The sequence below is a fragment of the Mandrillus leucophaeus genome, unplaced genomic scaffold, assembly GCF_000951045.1.
Source record: "Mandrillus leucophaeus isolate KB7577 unplaced genomic scaffold, Mleu.le_1.0 Scaffold194, whole genome shotgun sequence".
Lineage (NCBI taxonomy): Eukaryota > Metazoa > Chordata > Mammalia > Primates > Cercopithecidae > Mandrillus > Mandrillus leucophaeus.
This window is the reverse complement of record NW_012101965.1, coordinates 1,590,589-1,601,644: the sequence shown is the minus strand read 5'-3', so window position 1 is coordinate 1,601,644 and position 11,056 is coordinate 1,590,589. Positions and strand designations below refer to the sequence as shown.

The 11,056-nt window shown below is 40.0% G+C and overlaps 1 long non-coding RNA gene across 1 annotated transcript in view; it reads right to left on the bottom strand.

The window, feature by feature from the left end:
• Positions 1-270: 270 nt before the first annotated feature.
• LOC105538538 overlaps positions 271-11,056 on the bottom strand; it is a 43,545-nt gene continuing 32,759 nt past the window's right edge. The window contains exon 4 of the long non-coding RNA XR_001005923.1: positions 271-1,173. This is a non-coding gene — a long non-coding RNA (uncharacterized LOC105538538). The remainder of the gene's footprint in view (positions 1,174-11,056) is intronic.

Here is an 11,056-nt window from a genome sequence, read left to right as displayed (position 1 = left end):
CTTAGTTCTACAGCTAGCATATAGTAGCATTGCATAAATATTCTTCAATCAATTAATGAAGTCATCACTTCATCGCAAGAGTGTACATAAAGTATTAGAACTATTAAAATGTTTGTGTGCACACCAGCCCCATCAATTCTGAATAATGCCCTATCTGCCATAATTATATATTCTTATTTTTGGGGTCCTCATTCCTTAAAGCAACATTGATGTTTCCTTCATTTCTTCTCCCCAAGCACAGAGCAAAAAAAAAAAAAAAAAAGTCATTTATTGTTTTAAAATCTTCACTTATTTTGGGATGTCACCACAGATTTTTCAGGTCTTAGACATATAAGCATGCATTTCTACTTTTTTAGATTTTGAATAATGTAGAAATCTAGCCAAATTAATTGAGAATACTCTATTGAATAAATCTACAACTTTACTTCCAAGGTCCTGTTAACCTAAGCTAAAGATAAAAAAGCAGCAACAAAGTGCCGCTGTTATCTGGTTAAAACTGACAACTGTAAGATGTATGGGTGATTTTCTACAAGTTTAGAAACAGGAAACAGTGCTTGCTGCACTTGCCACAGGGCATATAAACTGAGAAAGTTATGTAGAAATTCAAGATCAGAGGATGAGCACAAGGATGATCTTCAAGAACAAAACAGTGAACAGAGACCTTTGTGGTGACAAGCAGTGACGTGAGGTTGTGTTTATGTGAATACAAACCCTCTCCTCCCAAGTCTGGTGACTACAGTGTTTTCTTCCCACCGTTGTTAATTGTGGAAATATGGTTGTCACTATTAACATATCAAACAGAAGTCTTGATATTATCTGCAGCTGGTCATTTGTTTAGGTTTTACCCGCAGGGAAAGTCTGGTGGCAGCCAGCCCCAGGACAGCCACGCGTGACGTGCAGCAGAGTCCTTGTTGTTCCCCCGGAGGGGATGATGATGCAAGCAAACGCCACGCCTGATCCCTTCGGGTCTCCGTGGCAACAAGGCTGCTTGTCAGACCAGATGATAATGATCCATGATCTGGAAGAGGCTTATTCCACCACAGGAGGGCGGTTTCAAAGGTAACACGTCAATAGCAATGCCTCGGCAACAGCTTTTTGTTATTGTAGTCGACAAGGACAAAAAGAGGACAAGGCTGCCAGAAGATATTGCATATGGAACAGAAGATTCCTGCCCTGGAAGAAGGCTAAGTTAGAGCCTCTCTTTATCTATAAATGATCTGTTGGTTAAACAGGATACCTCCCTTCTGAACATCTCAGCACCTCAACAAGAGAACTTCAAGTCTCTGCTATTTAGACATGTTATTTGTAAGTAAAAGAAATCAGGGAAGTAATAGGAGGAAAGCTAAGAATGAAAGGAATTCATCACTACTGCAAGTTTGTCCCTGAAGCAAGGCGAGTCCCTGCCCATCTGGCTATGCCAGCTTTTTTTTTTCCCCCTTACTAGACCCCATTTGGGATTTTGTTGGCATATTTGCTTGAGTGTCTATCTCCTCTGTAGTTCCTGAGGTCAGGATTGCAGTCTCTTTTTTTAAAAAATTGTATCTTTAGTGCCTGGCAAAGAAAAGAAGCTCCATCAATATTTACCAGTTGCTGGTGGCAATGGTAGTGGTAGTTGTATAGAAGTGGGGAGGGGTAGAAGTATAGCTAAGTGATGGGACATTCTATTTCTACACCTTGTTTAACTGTGGAGGTCTCTGGGATTAGCCAGGCTAGTCAAGATTGGGACGTCTGGTGTCTTCTCCAAGAGAGGCAGAATGAGCCTAATGTTCGAACATGGGCTCTGGAGCCAGACAAGCCAGATTAGAATCCCGACTCTACTCCAAGCAGTGTGAACTTTGGCAAGTTACTTACCTTATCTGTGCCTCTGTGAGGATGAAACAAGTTCATTAGAATGATGCCTGGTACCCCAGAGGAACTATTAAGGTTCAATTGACTCTGTTTCTAGTATTACTGCTCAATTTAGGAAGAAAAAACGTGCAGATGAGGAGAGCCTTTTGCTTCAAATTTTGAGTTTCACATTTAACCTTGCAGTTTTATCCCTGGGGAGCTTCTGTTGGATGGAAGATGAATCTGGTATCTAAGCTTCTCCTTAGAGCTGTCCTTTAGACCAGTGCCAATCCCTAGGAGTGCTTCTGATTTCCTGCTTATCTCCTACGAATGTAGGAGTTAAGTCAATTCAAAAGAAAAGATAAGTGGTCCAAACAAATCCATACTGCAATCCACTGTCCATGGGGCAATTCATTTGCCCTTGAATTATTATTATCTCCCTTACCAGATGTGCTTGACACTTCTGATCTTGAGTCATGCTGGGCACCATGGCAAATTTTGATATTTGGTATCAAATATCAGAATATTTCATATTTTTTCCTTGATGCTTTTGAAGACACCTCCTCCATAACCACGATCTCTGACCAACACCCAAAAGGCTGAGGGGAACTAAAGCCAAGTTAGGAAAACAATGTAAATGCCTGGCTGATTAACACATGTGGATGTCCAGGGAGTTGCTGGGTCTTCTCACCTCTATCCTCACCTGCCGTGAGCACACAGTGCTCCACGGATATATTAAAATTTGAATCAGTAAGTGAGGAATTTTATGAAGTGCCCTCTTGAAGCCAATGGAATAATGTCATCCATAACCATAAACCAGCAGCTAAATATTACCTAAGCACAGGACTCGGACTCTCTTTCATTTAGACCACCTGAAGCAGGTTCTCTTGTAACTGCAAAACAAGAGAAGAGAGAGAAAGAAAGACCACCACTGTGATGGTTTCCAGATAGGCATAATCAAAAGGTTGAAAATGTCTACCAAGAATATTAAGTCATTATGACAGGTACCTTTTCTAATTAAAATTGTATTCCCACTGCAGCTGCATCCTAATAAACTGAGAGGCATCAGCTACCTTATCTTTCATACCATCTGTAAGTATGCTGATACACATATGTATACTATATTTGTATTATGTATAATATCTATATGCTATATGTATATATAAAGTATAGACCTTAAAAATTATTTCAAAGTCACACAATCATCTGAGTCACATAAGCACATAGAAAAACAGATAAAGGTATGTTCTGTAACTCACCTCCTATATCCAGATAAGTTTTCATTCAAACAAATACAATTATTTGATATTTTTACCTTGATGCTTTTGAAGATACCTCCTCCATAACCACGATCGGGAATGGTCTGTATTGTAGCAGTCAGGAAGTTCTTTTTCTTTTCTTTTTTTTTCCCAAATAAACTGCTTATCTTAGAATAGTTTTAAAATTATAGAATTAATGTAATTAGTACAGTAATGGTACAGAGAGCTCCCTACCTAATACTGAGTTTCCCCTATTGTTAACATATTACATTAATATGGTACCTTTGTCACGACCAATGAATCAGTATTGATACATTATTTCCTCAGTTTTTTCCTAATGTCTTTTTTCTCTTTTCTTTTTTGAGATGGAATCTCACTCTGTTGCCCAGACTGGAGTGCAGTGGCATGATCTTGGCTCACTGCAGCCTCCACCTCTTGGGTTTAAGTGATTCTTCTGCCTCAGTCTCCCAAGTAGCTGGGATTACAGGTGCCCACCAACACACTCAGCTAATTTTTGTACTTTTAGCAGAGATGGAGTTTCACCATCTTGGCCAGGTTGGCTTCGAACTCCTTACCTCAAGTGATCTGCTTGCCTCAGCTTCCTAAAGTGCTGGGATTACAGGGGTGAGTCACCACGCCCAGCCCCTAATGTGCTTTTTCTACTCCAGGATCCCATCCAGGATACCACATTGCATTTAGTAGTCATGTCTCCTTAGGGCCCTCTTAACTGTGGCAGTTTCTTGGACTTTCCTTGGCTTTGCTGACCTTGATAGTTCTGAGGATTACTGGTCAGGTATGTTGTAGAATGATGTCCTTCTGTTGGGATTTGTCTGATGTTTTTCTCATGATTAGACTGGGTTAATGCATTTGATGGGAGGGAGACCACAGAGGCCAAGTGCCATTCTCATCATATCATAACAAGGGTGTACACTATCAATTACTTGCCAATGTTAGGGAGTTGTTTTTAAGGTCAAAAGTAAATTCCTTCTGTTAAAGCAGTGGTTCTCAAAGTGTGGTTCCCCAGATCAGCAGTGTCAGCACCACCTGGAACTTGTTAAAAATGCAAATTCTTGGCTTTGTCACAGGCCTACTAAATCAGAAACTCTGGGGGTGGAGCCCAGTGATCTGTCTGAACAAGTCTAGGTGATTCTGATGCACCTGGAGTTTAAGAACTGCCGTGTTGGTTGTCTAACATGTTTGGCTTCGATGTATAAAAAGAATTCTCCTCAGTGCCCATCTGTTAAGCCAGTGGTTCTCAACTCTGCTGCATTTCATGAATACCCATACCCGGGCAGCTATCCCCAGAGACTGATATCACTGGTTTGGGAGGGTGTCTTACTGAAAAGTTCCCAGGTGGTTCCAAGCCTAGACAGGGTTAAGGGCCCTCAGCTAACAGAAGTCTCCCTCTTCTACTCATGCTTTCCACCCTTCTAAGCTCTCCTTCCTTTCCCCCTTGGCCTTTGGAAGAATGGATCAATCAGTAGCCTGGTTTCTTAGAAAACATCAGAGAAGATTTAATGCTATAGAACTTCAGGTTGGTAATAGCCATAAAGGTCAACTAGTTATGTGGTTTTAAAAGTTTTTTTTTCAGCAGACTCTTTCTTCAAAGAAAATCTTTATGGGGAAACCCAACCCAATACAGAAAAAGAGAAAAAACCGAGTGGCTCTGAGTGAAGGGGAAGGGACTTGATGTTGCTTCCGGTCCTCCTGTCACTATCTAGCCGTCACTGGGCTAGTTCAGCCTTCCCAGTCAATGGTTGTCCACCTTCTCCTTGATCATCTCCCGCATCAGGGGCTTCTCCACTTACCACGCCACTTCCATTTCAGTACCAAGCATCAAAGCTTTCTTTCCTTTGAGCCCCAGTTGGCTTCCCATTGATTATCACTTCCTATCACTAATACTAGTTCCTTTCCTGGTGCTAAAGAAGAGAGATAGAGAGTCTTTCCCATAAAAAGCCTCTTTTTATATCATAATTTAGGCACCCTGCTCCCTAAACAGTGGTTCTCAACTGGATTGTGCACTAGAATCAACCAACGCACTTTCAAAAGTCTCACTGCCCAGGACACATCCGAAATCAATCTGGCAGTGTCTCTTCACATGGACCCAGGCAGACAAGAACCACGTACAGCGTGGCTGGGGACCAAGCACCTTTGTCAGAGCCTCTCCCCTCACCCCCAGGCCAACAGGGACACCCTCTTTCCTAACAGTTGACACTATTCTGAATCTCCTCATCAATCCATCTGCTCCCTTTAGAGAATGCTCCATTATCCGGATCAAAAAATAAGTCATAACGGCACAATTTTCACAAATAGTTTTTATAGAATGAAGGCAAAAAGTTTAAGCACTGGGTTGATATAACACCAAATTCTTTCTTTCTCAAGTTAATTAGAATAAAAAGATACCTATTTGCTTTGTGACTCAACAATCCAACTTCTACTCCAATGTCCCCTTTCCCCTATACTGGAGAGATTGTTCAAATGCTCCTACGTTTCCCGGAGCAGAAGCGTCTCACAGCTAGTATCCCTGCCTTGCCCTTATTAAATGAGAGATAATTAATGTGATCGGTTTTCTGCGACTGCCTTAAGCAACTCCACCCAGATGGCCCAGCTGTTTGTTTGGTGAAGATTTCTCTCTCCTCTTCTGCCCCCTCTTTCTGACCCATTAGTCAGAAAATAACTGGGCTGTGCAAATGTAGGTTGCGTAGGTTGTCAGGTTCACCAGCCTCCAAATGGCCTGTCCCGAATCCTCTTAACCAGTATTTCCAGAATGAAGTTAAGATCATGCAGGCCATTAGCCAAGGAGTTTAGCTAGAGAGGGCGGGGTGAAGCACAATCCATGCTTTGAAGTATCTCAAACACTCACCGGCCAATGACAATTACTTGTCTCCACTAGGCTGAAGAACATATTTCAGTTGTTCCTATCTCCACTGAAAAACTTGCCTCCTCTATATGACATGACTCATAGTCATTAAGTCCAATGTGGAGCGCAAAGAGATTGATGTTTTCCTAACCATTGTATTCTAAGTCTCAGTCAACTCAACCAACTGCACCAAGTTGCAGTACATTGCTGAGGTAAACATGGAATTGTGCTGAGAGTTTTGTCTTAAACTCATGCCATCCATCTTCAGTTGGACCTTCGATTCTCTCTTATAATCATTTTACTTTTCCTTACTAAACTTGATACTATATGCCCCACAATAGTGTTTCAGAACTTCCTTCCAAAATTTCAGTTTTCTCATCTTTAAAATAAGGATAATCATAGCATCTACTTAGTAAGGCTGTTCTCAGTACCTAATACATGCTGTTACTATTATTACATGTTATTATCTATGCTAATATTATATGACATGAATAATGAAATAATGAAATAATATTTTCTACTCATCTCAAAGTTAAGAAACTTTTTTAGTGTCAGCTATATGCTGGTTATTCTGTTAACATGACACTTTGACATATAGCCCCTAAGATCCCAACTCCCTTCCACTCTCTTTCCCTCATCTTGTTGGCCTTCTTTCTTGCTAAGATCAAGGCAAGTCCATGGAAGCCCCTCAGTGTTCCCCTGCATCTCAGAATTTCTCCATGTCATCAAAGTTCCTGTTTTTCTTTCCTATTCTCTCTGAAAACCATCTCTGCTCTACTCCACAACCCTGGCCCTTCCCACACTAAGTATGGTGCCCCAGGGAGGATTTCCCCCTCAGCTCCACCTACGAGCTCTCAGCATGCAGCCCACAAAGTTTAAAATTGGGTCCTTACTCTTGAAAAAATGAAAACAGAGTCGAGGTGCCAAAAAAAAAAAAAAAAAAAAGAAAAGAAAAAAAAAGAAAACCTACAAGATAGCTCATAACAAGTGCCAACTGAGTCACTCAGAAAAAAGAAAAAAAAAGAGAGAAATGCCACTACCTTCAGCAAAAGGGAACCATTGAACTCCAGTTGAAACAATACTATTCCCCAGAGGGGAAAAAAGTTAACTCCAAAACTTTTGTCATCATATTAATAACATTTTAACATCTCATCATTTTTATAAGGCAGTTTCACAAAATTATTTCGTTTAAACCACTTAGAGAGGTAGATTAAGGAATATTCTGCCCATTTTACAAATGAAGAAACTGAGATGCAGAGAAGGTTTAGGAGAATTCCCAATGTGGGCAGCTAGTAAGTTGTAGAGCCAGGACTTCAATGTGGGTCTTGGGAGTCCCTCTCCCCTGCCCTTTCTTGTAGGCCACATTGACTTTCTGCTGGAGGACATCACCATTTGTTCATCTACCATGATGCTGGAAACTTAGCATTATGTTTTCACATCTGCCCATTACAACTCTAGGCGGTCAGTCTAATTACCTGCATTTTAGAGGTAAGGATGACTTTGTGAGGAGGGGGAGTGGAAGGAGGGAGTCTGTTAAGTAAGTAGCCCAAATCCTACTGCTAAAAAGCTCTAAAGTTGGCATATAAATTCAGGGCTCATGAACCTGAATTTTATTTATTATTTGTAAGAAATTGTATTTCTTACAAATTAAGGATTTTTTTTTTTTTTTTTTTTTTTTTTTTTTTTTTTTGCCTGTGAGAGCAAAAGATAACACACACACACACAAAATGAAAGCTAAGTCTAAAACAGGTGGTTGTGACAGCAGGAAAAAAAAAAAATATATATATATATATATTTATATATACACTCACGGTTCGGCAACTTGTCAGCCAAGCCTGGGCCATAAAACAGGATAAAAAAGGTTTGGTTAATAGCCAAAATTACTCAGCTATTCTCATAAATGCTAATTATTAAGTTATTTATGAAAGGAAAAGGATTTTCATTTGATTGTCCCCTGGCTTTTTTTGTTCTCTACGATAACATAAATTTCCCTTCCAGGACTCCTTCAATGATTAAGGTGCATAACTGTGATCTATAAGCCTATGCAGACCTATCATCCACATAGATCAGTTCTGACAAATGATTTGATGGCTTATGTTTTTTCAGATAAATTCAATTTTTTGTATTTCATTGGAATGTAGATACCTATAAAAAGTACCTTAAGTAATCTGAATCTTGAGATGTTAGAAACATTTCTTCAGAAAAAAAAAAAAATACCCACCAAGGAATTTATAAACCAACTGAAAGAATAGGTGTTCAACAAAATTAATAAAACTAAAAATACTTAACATAATACAGGAAAGTTTATGGTAGGGACTTGATATGGCAATCTCTTTGGAATTTTAAGTATAAAATGTTTCAGTGGGTTGATTGTCAAAATTCTAAAGCATGACAATAATTTTTTACTGGGTACAATGTACTTTTATGAGGATTTCTTCCTTTTCTCCCCCCTTTTTATGTTCAGTCAGACCTGGCTGATGACTATGACTCAGATGATAGACGGACTACTTGTGGTTTGAAGGGTGTTGCTTCAGAATTCTAATCTCTTTTGTCATGGACCATCCCTGGGGATTCCAAAGTATTACTAGCCTTAAAGGAACTCCCCCTCCTCAATAAACCACAGCTCCCAACAAGAAGTGAGCAACTTCTGATAGTGAAAATGGGACATTTTAAAAGAATTAACTAATAGTAAAACCAAGTCAAGAAAACGCTCTCTGAAATGCGTTATTTACCATATTAGGAAAAGATGCATGAAGAGAGACAAAAGTTTTATAAGCAGTAAACTGTATTAATTCTGTGAAAAACTTGCTGACCAAACACTTGTTATTATTGCTTTTCACCAATGTATTGGAGGAGTGGAAAGAGAATAAATTATAACTCACCTAAGAACCAATTACCTCACTTTTGTGACTCATACCTAGAGAAAACAATTATTCCTAGGAATCCCTTAATCAAATTTAAGTCTAACAAACATCTATGTGTATCTACTGTGTGACACTCTCTGTTGACAAGTACTGGGGAGTAAGGCCAGGTCTTTCCCTTCAAGAAGTTTACTATTCGGTGGAGGAGTTCATACTAAATTCACAAACCTTTTAGCACTAATCAGAGTTGTTATGTATTACTACCTGCTAGTGCTTAGTTCTGTCCTCAAAATAAATAAATGAGAGAGGATCCAGGGTCACATGAAGGCCTCACACAATTCAAGTTCAATAGATTGCCTTACCACAGGCTTCCATTTGTAGTGTTATATTTATTTTCTCTTAATCCATTGCGAGTAGAGGCGTGTATTCATTTATTAATGATGTTACAAATACAAATTACTTATTTGCAACCCAGAAACTTAAATTTCAAAAAGTAAGCGACTGATTGGATCAAAAAAGGGCCTAAAAATGAAAAGGGTGCTGGTCAGAATATCGGCAGAGGCTAAAGTTACAGCTAATTCAAACCAAAGATTTCCAAGATGCTCCCTTAGCACACTGAATGCACAGAGTGAAAATAGTGTTGGAGTTTGCAGAAACAGTTTTTTAAGAAAAGGCATTATCATATATAAAATACTCAAATTTTCCTTCAAAATTCCCAAGTGGAAAAGAATTGGGGACTTTTTAAAGAGATTTAATGATTCGGCTTGATTATCCAACATTATTCAATTGCTATTTGACTTAGTATGTTTTGTGTTATTATAAAGGCATACCTGAGACTGGGTAATTTATTTTTAAAAGATATTTATTTAGCTCACGTTCTGCAGGCTGTACAAGAAGCAAGGTGCCAGCATCTGCTCAGCTTCTGGTGAGGGCTTGTGTGCTGTGTCAAAATATGGTGGAAAAGATTAAAGGGCAAGTAGATACATGCAAAGAGGGTCAAAACCGAAGGGGTGTCCTGACTTTATAATAGTCCTGCCCCTCAGGAACTAATCCATTCCCCACAGAACCAATCCAGTCTCAGGAGAGCAAGAGTTCACTCAATTCCTTGAAAACAGAACTGATATGGTTTGACTGTGTCCCCACCCAAATCTCGTCTTGAATTGTAGCTCCCATAATTCTCACATGTCGTAGGAGGGACCCGGTGGGAGGCAACTGAATCATGGGAGTGGGTCTTTCCTGTGCTGTTCTTGTGATAGTGAATAAGTCTCATGAGATCTGATAGCATTATAAAGAGAAGTTCCCCTGCACATACCCTCTTGCCTGCCACATGTACGACCTGACTTTGTTCCTCATTTACCTTCTGCCAGGATTGTGAGGCCTCTCTAGCTATGTGGGACTGTGAGCGAATTAAACCTCTTTCCTTTATAAATTACCCAGTCTCAAGTATGTCCTTTTTTTTTTTTTTTTTTTTTGAGATAGAGTCTCACTCTTGTTGTCCAGGCTGGAGTGCAATGGCATAATCTCAGTTCACCGCAACCTCTGCCTCCCAGGTTCAAGCAATTCTCCTGCCTTGGCCTCCCAAGTAGCTAGGATTACAGGCATGTGCCACAACACTCGGCTAATTTTTCCTATTTTTAGTAGAGATGGGGTTTCTCCCTGTTGGTCAGGCTGGTCTCAAACTCCTGACCTCAGGTGATCTGCCTGCCTCAGCCTCCCAAAGTGTTGGGATTATAGGCATGAGCCACCGCACCTGGCTTTGGGTATATCTTTATTCGCAGCATAAGAATGGACTAATACAAGAACGAAGCCATTCACAAGGGGTCTACCCCATGACATAAGCTCCTCCCACGAGGCCCCACCTCTCAACACCACCACTTTGGGAATCAAATTTCAACATGAGATTTGATAGGGACAAACAAACCATATCCAAACTACAGCAGGGTTTAAAAAGCAAGCAAACAAAACAACAGAAACACACACACACACACACACACACACACACACACACACACCATGCCTGATTATGCAGCTAGGTAAAATACTCAAATCAGCAATGAAAGTTTACAAATTTGTAAATTGCATCAAGTAGTAGCCTGTAGAGTCTGGGACTACATTTGTATTTCCTTTAACTCCCTACACAATGATGAGCAATCTTATTCCCATCATAGACATTCACCTTTAGTGAATATGCTAGAAGGGAGGGAGGGAGGGAGGGAGGGAATGAAGGAAGGAAGGAAGGAAGGAAGGAA